We start from the raw sequence: 10802 nt of genomic DNA, 5'->3' as shown, positions 1-10802 counted from the left end.
CTCTTTTGACAGTCATACGCAGAGATTTAAAAAGTGGACAAGCGTGATATAACCCAAAGTCCAGGGGACAAAATCAGTTCTCAAAATGTGATACAAACATTTTAATGTGTGATGTTCTCCTTCCCCTACAGACAGTTTTGAGCTTCCTTTCATGACCAGCTATAAAAACTTTGTAAAGTTAAAATACCGGATGTGTCAAATCTTTTTACCACCCATCGCAAAGCAAAAGGAGGAATTAGAATGGGGAAACTGTCTGTCCTTCCATGAATGTTAGCACTATCCATCCATCCATCCATTATTCTTACCCGCTTCTTCCTTTTTTGGGTCACAAGGGTCACTGGTGTCCATGTCCAGCAGTCACTATGCGAGAGGCAGGGGACACCTTGGACAGGTCTCCAGTCCATCACAGAGACATTCACTCACACCGGAACAATTTAGAGTTATCAATCAGCCTAACATGCATGTTTTTGGTCTGTGGGAGGAAACCGGAGTACCCGGAGAAAATCCACACATGCACAGAGAGAACATGCAAACTCCACCCAGAAAGGCCCCTGGACCGGGATTTGAACTGGGGCAACCTTCTTGCTGAGAGACGGCAGCTCTACCAACTGTGCCACCGTGCTGCCCTGTTAGCGCGATAGCTTGAAAAATAATATCCAAGTACTTTGTGTTGTCATCATTGTATGTTCTCATACAATGACAAAATTGGTTCTCTGCATTTAACCCAACACACCTGGGATACACCCAGGTGGAGCAATGGGCAGCAGTGTAGGCGCCTAGGGAGTCTTGCTCAGAGACATGACGACATGTGGGAATGGCTGGGAGTTGAACCGTGACTTTCTGGTCCCAGGTCAGCTGCCCTGTCTCTACCCCATCTTGGCCCCACAAAAATAAGAAGTACCAGCTTCTATTTTGGTGTGTGGATGCATCTAGGCATAAGAAGTGTTCCTATACACACACACGGTGACGTCACGAGCGCCACAGTATGGCCGCACTGATGGGAGCTCCGCTTCGACTCAATCTTTTTTTCTTTTCCTGTTCTTGTTTTAGCCTTTTTTATTTATTATTTATTGCACCTACACCACACACCCATACAACGGATATGACTACGACACACTTGTGGAGTTTTGTGTGGCGCTGCCTATCCATCATGCCATCGTGGTTCAGTTCCCGGCCCCCCTCCAGCCTCGGGCTCAGGCTCTAGTCCGTTATGGTGGCCGTCTCCATGATCCTCCATCTGCACGGACTGAACTCTACGGACCTGTTCAGTTCCGCAGGGAATCCTTGGATGTACTCTGTCTGCCGGGCCCGGCTCTGGACTGCGGTCTGTGAAAACAGCTGCTGCAGTCGTTATTACCATAAAGCTGCTGACTAGACCTGCTAACAAGATCACGCCACTAACAGAACAGAACCATGATGTTGAAAGAACCTCACTGCTAACTGAATAACACTGTAGATTTATTTCTTTTTCAACTTTGGCGCCTTGCTTTTTAGTATTTTAGTAGTATTTTTTTAGTATTCATTCAACCTTTATTTAGAAAGGCAAATCCCATTGAGCCTCGAGGACTCATTTACAAGAGACCTGATTTCAACAAAGAAAGATGACAACAATGGACAACAGCTACAACAATAGACAGTTATAAAAGGGCATACCGATTATTATTATTATTATTATTTTTATTATTTTTTTTTACAAATAAGATGGCTAAAAAAAGTAACAAAACCGCTAGATTATAAGGCGAATGTAGAAAACTAAAATCAGGAACATGTCTGCATTGGTCCCTGTCAGGAGTCCAATAGATTCTTAAAGCCACTTAGAGAGGTCAAGGTCGAGAGCTTCAAATCTTTTTGTAAGATATTCCAGGAAACAGGAGCGGAGTAGGAGAAGGCCCTTTTGCCTAGTTCAGTCCGCACTGAGGGAACACTGCAGGTAATAATGTCCTGAGAGCGCACGCTGTAGCTGCACTCATGCAGAGACATGTAGGAGGAGATGTATGAAGGCAGGAGACCAAGAAGTGATTTAAAGATGAAAATGTACCAGTGAGAGTCTGCGTGAGGTTAATGATGACCAGTGAATACAGGGTGCAGTGGTGGGTACGATAATCACAGCCAGTTATGAATCTTAGTGCACCATGATAGACAGCATCCAACATCTGCAGGGTTCTTGTAGGAGCGTTCATGTAAATAATGTCACCGTAATCAATGGAGGGAAGGAAAGTCACAGATACAAGGCGTTTTCTAGCATTCAGAGTTAGACAGGATCTGTTTCTGAAAAAGAAACCCAGTTTAACTTTCAGTTTCTTAACCAAGTTTTCCACATGGAGCTTAAAAGAGAGATGTGAGTCGACCAAGATACCCAAATATTTATAGGAATCAACAAACTCAATAGGGACACCATTTGAGGATGAAATCAGAGGAGGAACTGCTGGGACCAACTTCCTATTTGAAAAAACATCCCTTTGGTTTTGTCGGCATTTAGGACAAGTTTGAGACGGAACTAATCTGACTGGATGAAATGGTTTTTTTTGTATTTTTTTTTTATTTTTTTTTTTTTTACTATTTTTAGTTGTACAGTGCATTGCGAAAGTATTCGGCCCCCTTGAACTTTTCAACCTTTTGCCACATTTCAGGCTTCAAACATAAAGATGTAAAATTTTAACTTTTTGTGAAGAATCAACAACAAGTGGGACACAATCGTGAAGTGGAATGCAATTTATTGGATGTGTCAAACTTTTTTAACAAATGAAAAACTGAATAGTGGGGCGTGCATTATTATTCAGCCCCCTTGCGTTAATACTTTGTTCCAGCTGCAAGTCTCTTGGGGTTTGTCTCTATCAGTTTTACACATGGAGAGACTGAAATTCTTGCCCATTCTTCTTTGCAAAACAGCTCGAGCTCAGTGAGGTTGGATGGAGAGCGTTTGTGAACAGCAGTCTTCAACTCTTTCCACAGATTCTCGATTGGATTCAGGTCTGGACTTTGACTTGGCCGTTCCAACACCTGGATACGTTTATTTGTGAACCATTCCATTGTAGATTTGGCTTTATGTTTTGGATCATTGTCTTGTTGGAAGATAAATCTCCGTCCCAGTCTCAGGTCTCTTGCAGACTCAAACAGGTTTTCTTCCAGAATGGTCCTGTATTTGGCCCCATCCATCTTCCCATCAATTCTGACCATCTTCACTGTCCCTTCTGATGACAAGCAGGCCCAAACCATGATGCTGCCACCACCATGTTTGACAGTGAGGATGGTGTGTTCAGGATGATGAGCTGTGTTGCTTTTACGCCAAACATATCGTTTTGCATTGTGGCCAAACAGTTGGATTTTGGTTTCATGTGACCAGAGCACCTTCTTCCACATGTTTGGTGTGTCTCCCAGGTGGATTGTGGAAAACTTTAAACAACACTTTTTTATGGATATCTTTGAGAAATGGCTTTCTTCTTGCCACTCTTCCATAAAGGCCAGATTTGTGCAGTGTACGACTGATTGTTGTCCTATGGACAGACTCTCCCACCTCAGCTGTAGATCTCTGCAGTTCATCCAGAGTGACCATGGGCCTCTTGGCAGCATCTCTGATCAGTCTTCTCTTTGTTCGAGATGAAAGTTTAGAGGGACGGACGGGTCTTGGTACATTTGCAGTGGTCTGATACTCCTTCCATTTCAATATGATTGCTTGCACAGTGCTCCTAGGGATGTTTAAAGCTTGGGAAATCTTTTTTTATCCAAATCCGGCTTTAAACTTCTCCACAACAGTATCTCGGACCTGCCTGGTGTGTTCCTTGGTCTTCATGATGCTCTCTGCGCTTTGAACAAAACCCCGAGACTATCACAGAGCAGGTGCATTTATACAGAGACTTGATTACACACAGGTGGATTCTATTTATCATCATCAGTCATTTCGGACAACATTGGATCATTCATAGATCCTCACTGAACTTCTGGTGAGTTTGCTGCACTGAAAGTAAAGGGGCCGAATAATATTACACGCCCCACTTTTCAGGTTTTTTTTTTGTTAGAAAAGTTTGACAGATCCAATAAATTTCATTCCACTTCACGATTGTGTCCCACTTGTTGATTCTTCACAAAAAAATAAAATTTTATATCTTTATGTTTGAAGCCTGAAATGTGGCAAAAGGTTGAAAAGTTCTAGGGGGCCGAATACTTTCGCAAGGCACTGTATTTTTTAGTATGTTTTAGTAATTTTGCTGCATGCTTTGGTATTTCTTGTTGTTGTTGTTGTGTTTTTTTGTTGTTGGTTTTTTTTTGCGAGTCGAGACGTTGCTTCTCGTCTTAAGCATTTCATTGCATTGTTGACCTTGTGTTGATTTTGCACGACAAATAAACCTGACCTGACCTGTGTGTTTTAACTGGCCATCCTTATAATTTGAGAACTATGCTTTCTGGTTTTTGTATCGCTTGACACTATAGTTTTCTCAAATGACTGGGGTAGCTGAAGATTGATCTATAGCATGTGTGTCAAACTCAAGACCCGGGAGCCAAATGTTACCCTTGTTGACATCTTATCTGGCCCTCAAGATGATACGTGAAACATCAATACTTCTATCTCTTGAATTTTGTCAGTAATCTTTGATTATGATGTCAAAAGCACAACAGAGAACATCAAATGAGACCAATCAAACTCTTGTTGAGGAACCTGTGACCAAGAAAAGATGTTGGGTATCTGATTTGAGTCAACGTAGATTCTGAAATAAGCCCTTATTTTGATGAAGGTTTTAATTTTGGACCCCTTTTGTAAGTGAGTCTGACACCCCTGAGCTATGGTGACCAAGGCCACCATTGGCCACCCTCTGGCTCCACCACTGTACCTGGTGGTCAATAAAATTGCTCCCTTTGCTTGTCAGGATCTGTCATTCTGTACCGCCTCGGTCAATAAAAACCCCACCTCTGTTCTACGTAGTGTAACTCCTACCCATTTGAATAACTTGCATCAAAGACATTAAGGTTTTCTTGCATCCCTGTCCACTTCCAGTCCAGAAAAACACTCATATTGAAAACTACAAACATTTACTTTTTAAATCCTTCTGTGACCGGGGACATAGGCGTACCGCTTGTTATTATATTTTCTGTTCTTTGAGGATAGAACAACATGAAACTCATGTAAATTTTATATTTTACAAAATAAATAACAGTGCAATTACAAGAACAAACCACTGTAAATCTTTATATGAATACACTTTTCGGAGCTAAACGCGACCATCCAAATAACCTCAGAAATTGCAGCTCGGTTCAGCAGTCCAAAGCTGCTGAAATTGAAATGCACTTTCAGCACAGGTTATTTTATATCTTTTATCTCGTCAGTCTGCCAAAGAGCCTCGCTGACACAGAGAGAATCCTTAATGTTAAGAATATCAGAACTGCTATCATTTCCATTGAAATATTTTCCTCCAGCAGTCTAAGTGGTATCTTTTTAGGAATAAAATTTATGTTTTTTGAAATACATGTCAGATGTTTAAATATGTACTTCACTTTGACAGTTGGTAAGGTCATATTGTTGTTGTTTTTGTTGACCTTTATGACCTGCATGATATGGTTTATGTTCTCATGTACTAAACTATTTAAAGATGTTTGAACTGACTGTGTACTTCTTTTGACTTCAGGACATGATTTTTCCTTTGTCTGAAGATATCAGGTGTTAGCCTGTTTGCACAATGGATGCTGTCTATCCACTGTAAGTCTAATTCAGCTGTATACTGCTTAGAGAGGCATGGAGAACCTTTTTTTATTATTATTTCCATCCATTATATTTACTCGCTTCTTCCTTTTCGGGTCACTGGTGCCCATATCCTGCAGTCGTTGTGCAAGAGGTGGGGGACACACTGGACAGGTCCCCAGTCCATCACAGGGACACATAGAGACAAACGAGACAAACAAGCATTCACTCTCTCACTCACACCTAGGGATAATTTAGCATTACCAATCAGCCTAACATGAATGTTTTTGGTCTGTAAGAGGAAATCCGAGTACCCGGAGAAAACCCACACATGCACGGAGAGAACATGCAAACTCCGCCCAGAAACACCCCAGGTCCATCCCAGTGCTTGAACCCAGAGCCTCTTGCTGTGAGGAAACTGTGCTAAATACTATGCTTTTTTACTGCTCAGATATTTTTTTTTAAAGTTAAGTCAAATTTAATTCAAATTTTAACAAGTATTTTTTTCTTACAGTAGAGTCAACCTTTAATCCATAATTAATTCATACATTTTAAAATAAAGACTTTGTCTTGAAATAATGACATAAATTCATCAGAAACTGTAGCTACACTTTCTGTAGTCAGATTTTTTTTCAAAGCCCTAGTTTCATTGGCTTTCCCTGAAAAACAGTGACACATTTTCTTTTACTTCAACAGCTAAGATTTTCCATACTTTTTTATTTAGTTTAGCCTACTTCAAATAACAGCCTTGATGCAACTTCTTGAACTTGCTGCCTTTAAAAGGTTTTATGTCGCTGGGCTGTGACTGTCGATGAGTGGTTGACTAAAAATTACTGGAAAATAGCAAAAAAAAAAAAAAAACTTTAACATTTTATATTTTATTGCAGTTTCACTGAACTCTGTTTGTGACCCAGTGACAAGTGATCCGTGTGGCTACGTTTTGAATAACCAGTTTATGAAAGTCATGGTCTATTTTCATGTTTTTGTCTAGCAAAACTAAATTCTTCATCATGCACACAATTTTGTTTTTGACTTCCATCACATCATACCCACCTCTGCTTTCTTTGTACCCCCACTGGCAGCCACCCTCACATTTATAAATCAATCTGCTAAAGTACACTTTTGAAATTAAGCTTGGCAGAATGAAACCAGCCATTCAATATTTTTTTTTTTATTTATTATCAGCATGAGCTTTGGACCTGGACGTTTTGCCTCGAATGTTTTCTGTCAAAGCAGGGCTGTTGTGCAGGAGTCAAAATGCAGCTCTGGAGTTCCTGAGACCGGTTGGAGATGACCAAAACACAATTCATGTGGGTTTGAGAAGCCTGCAACAACTCAGTAAATATTTCGAGAGAAAAGTTGTTACAAAAAAGTTTTTGAACACATTCAAAACTCAAGTGACAGAATTGAGAGCTTCTACAATTCATAAAGAAATTAGGAACCCTGCAAAAGTCCAACACAACCTTTCTGAAGACTCTTTTGAATGCAGCTCAGTGACATACCACCTAAAACAAAAAAACAGCAGCAAGACCATCAAATTTCATGCTCAATAGTCCAGGAAGAAAATCTAACAAAGTTCAGTCAGGTCATCTGGACAGTTTCTTTTTTTTTTTTTTTTTTTTGTTGAGACATTTCGACCTTGGTCCAAATGCCTCAGAGGAGTTGACGGGGGAGAGGGCAGGCCCCACAAATCATCTTATCACCAGCAAACTGGTTGGTCCACAATGTGAGTGAGCTGCTTGTGGGACTGAGTCTGTTGGGGCTCCTTGGACTGATGAAGTCTTTTGGATGAAGGACGAAACGTCTCAACAACAACAAAAAAGAAACCGTTGAGATGATCTGACTGAACTTTGTTGGAGCAGCAAGACCACTTTCACTTTTAGCCTTGAAGGTTCAAAATGAGCTGAGCAACGAGCAACATTTTATGAGATTAACATTCATCATGTTGATAAAACAAAAATACTTGTATAAAAATATATATATATAAAAACAGGAAGACCGAATGAAAGACAGGAAGCAAGAAAGACTGTATTTTATAATGCGAGTTATGAAAAGGCATGACACTACAGTGTTTTATTGATCCTACTTGCATGAGACATACTTGGTAAATATTTAGCAAATCTTTTTTATGTACGAAAGTTAATACCCGTATCTGGTTTCTGCAGGTTCATGCTTTACTGCAAGTTGCTGCAGCCTGAAGATAAGTTGCAGTTTTTATGAATCACTGCTGGCTCGAACAGAATCACAAACAGTGAATAAAATTATAAATGTGGGTTTAAAAAAACTTTATGTGGAAGATAAATTTATGTAACCTAATGTAAGAAACTGGTGACATCGCACAGAGTTTTTGGTAATATACTGTGTCATTCACACTTTAGCTTATATTTCTTCAGCTTTTTTTTCCCCCTCTAAGAATTTCTCATAAGTCTTTAGATGCACTTTAACGCAGCAGGTCAACGTTTGAATCAAATAAGCTGCAGCTCAACTTTTAAAATCAATTTTGAAGTTCTGTGTAAATCCTGCTTTTCCTCCTTTAAAGACCAATACAGGCTAATTTCCTGAGAAAAAAATAGTAACAAACAGCAAAAGTGTTTTAGTTGAACTATAGTTTGGAAAATCTCATTTAACTATTATTAAAAATGCACTTTAATATGTTGAGCACTGGATCATCACTATAGAGTCTCACCCCAATATTTTTGTTTTATTTTATTTTTGATTTGGAGCATTCATTAGACAACTCAACTAGAGAGGTGCAACCATTTTCTTGGCCCCCGCAAAAAATAGTTTTTCCAGAGGGAGAAGGGAATTAAAAAAATCAAAAACATGACAACTGATTAAAACCTGCTCACGTGTTGACGTGTGTTCCTGCGCTGAAATGTGAAGATGGTACCCTGTAGGCAAACCGACAAATCTGATTATCAAATGAACCTGGATTATTCATATTATCAGATTACTGTGAAAAATGGGCATGCTTTAATCGAGCTGTTACCTCAGTAAGTTTATCAGCTGCAGGTCTTCCCTCTTGTCGTGCAATGAGTTTGTCCTTTCCTCACTATCAATATCACATTTGACTACATTTTCCCTCTCAGCCTCAAAGGGTCACTGAGCCATTTAAATTTTCAGATGCTTAATATTGGATTTTTGCACCTGAGGGAGAATACAAAATGATGATTTATTACAGGGCTTTAACCGCTGCCTCTGTTGGGATCCACTGAAACTAGATCATTGTCTCAGTGTGGTCCAGATTTCTACTGACAGCTCTGTGAAATTGTCTTTTGATGCTTTGAATCTATTGTTTTTGAAACATTTCTTCAAAAAAATTGATTTAAAAAAAAAAAAAAAAACATCTTATCTCCCGGTGTCTTCGGATCCCCTTCACATCCTCCTCCTTTCCTCCTGTGATCTACTGGGTGTGGGATACACGTGTATTCAGCTGACAAATGAGAATCCAATTATTTGATCTGACACCAAAGTGCTGACTTAACAGAGAGGCTGTACGTCTGCAAAACTCCTGGGCATGAAAGTGTCTTATGAGGTCATTCTCCTAAGATTAGTGTGTGTCACCACATGTAATTACTTGTGTCAATCAAAAATGCGTACACAAAACGATTAATAAAAAGTTGTGTGTAAACAGGATTACATTGCTTGTTTGTACAGAATGAAAGATTTTTATTATAATGTATACATTTTAACAAAAAAAAATCTGCCTTATAATTTTAATGTTATTGTGTGCTTTAACTTGTGTCTTTAAAGTTCACTGAAAAATCTAATTAGTAGTTTCAATCTAGAAATAGGAATTAAAAAGGCCTTATTTAGTCAAGGTTAGTACAAACATATTTGCTGTCTTGATTTAAAAAACAAATCTTGTTGCACAAAGCTTTGTTAGTTTAATTGAAATTATTTTGGCACAATACATATTGTAAAATGTTTTATTTAGATCTTTAACTTAATCCAAAAATGTTTTGTTGTTTGGTTGAAACTAATTTTTAACACTCCGAAAAGATTTTATGTGAAAACATAACAAAAGGCCGTGAAGGAATGCATATCGCCCGCCACCTCACACGCCAGAGTTTTAAACTAAGATCAGTCCTAGGATGAAACGAGACCGAGTTAAATCTGTTTTGGTCTGAAGACGTTATGCACAATCTCACTGAAAAATCTTGTAAAACGTGTTAGTGCTTGAAATATGTGTTGAGGATGATTGTCAGCAACTACTATATTAAACATTAGCTCAATGTCTCTAAAGTTATATCTTTTTGTGTTGGCTAACACTAACTAGCTGTGGTGGCCATCTTCATATAGGCTGACCTCAAATGTTTATTAGTTGTAGACGTACATCTAACTTAATGAGAGTTTCATTAAAATGTGATTCATTAGAGACTTTCTGGGCGGCACGGTGGTGCAAAATTTGTAGATCTGCCGCCTCTCAGCGAGTAGGTCGCCAGTTCAAATCCTGGCCCGGGGCATTTCTGGGTGGAGTTTGCATGTTCTCTCCGTGCATGTGTGGGTTTTGTCCGGGTGCTCTGGTTTCTTCCCTCAGACAAAAAACATGCATGTTAGGCTGATTGAAAACTCTAAATTAGCCCTTGGTGTGAGTGAGAGAGTGAATGGTTGTTTGTCTCCATCTGTCCCTGTGATGGACCTGAGACCTGTCCAGGGTGTCCCCTGCCTCGCACACAGTGACTGCTGGTTATAGGCACCAGTGACCTCCATGACCCAAACAGGAAGAAGCAGGTAAAAATAGTGGATGGATATTTTATCAACGGACAAACAGGGTTGACACCAACAGGTAATGGCAATGTTAAAGTAAAGATCTTTTGCAGTTTCCTAAAAAAAAAATTCTAAGAATTATAGTTTTTATAAATTACTGAAACACATATGAGCTGCATTTGAACAGGTTTGGTATAAGGACGTTTGATGTAATTAAATTAATTTTTGAAGGATGTGTGCAAAACAGTCTCACTGCTGTGCCCATGTTCAACATAGCATTAAATATTATATTATATTATTATATAGCATTATGGGTTTGGTTTTGGGTTCAAGTTGTCATTGCCAATGTATTTTTACAGCATGAATCCTTACCAGTGTGGTGTTTCTGAAAAATACTTCTATATAGTTATACATATTTTCT

Source organism: Nematolebias whitei, chromosome 12, assembly GCF_014905685.2.
Source record: "Nematolebias whitei isolate Nwh7 chromosome 12, NemWhi1, whole genome shotgun sequence".
Taxonomy (NCBI): Eukaryota; Metazoa; Chordata; class Actinopteri; order Cyprinodontiformes; family Rivulidae; genus Nematolebias; species Nematolebias whitei.
This window is presented reverse-complemented; position numbering follows the sequence as displayed.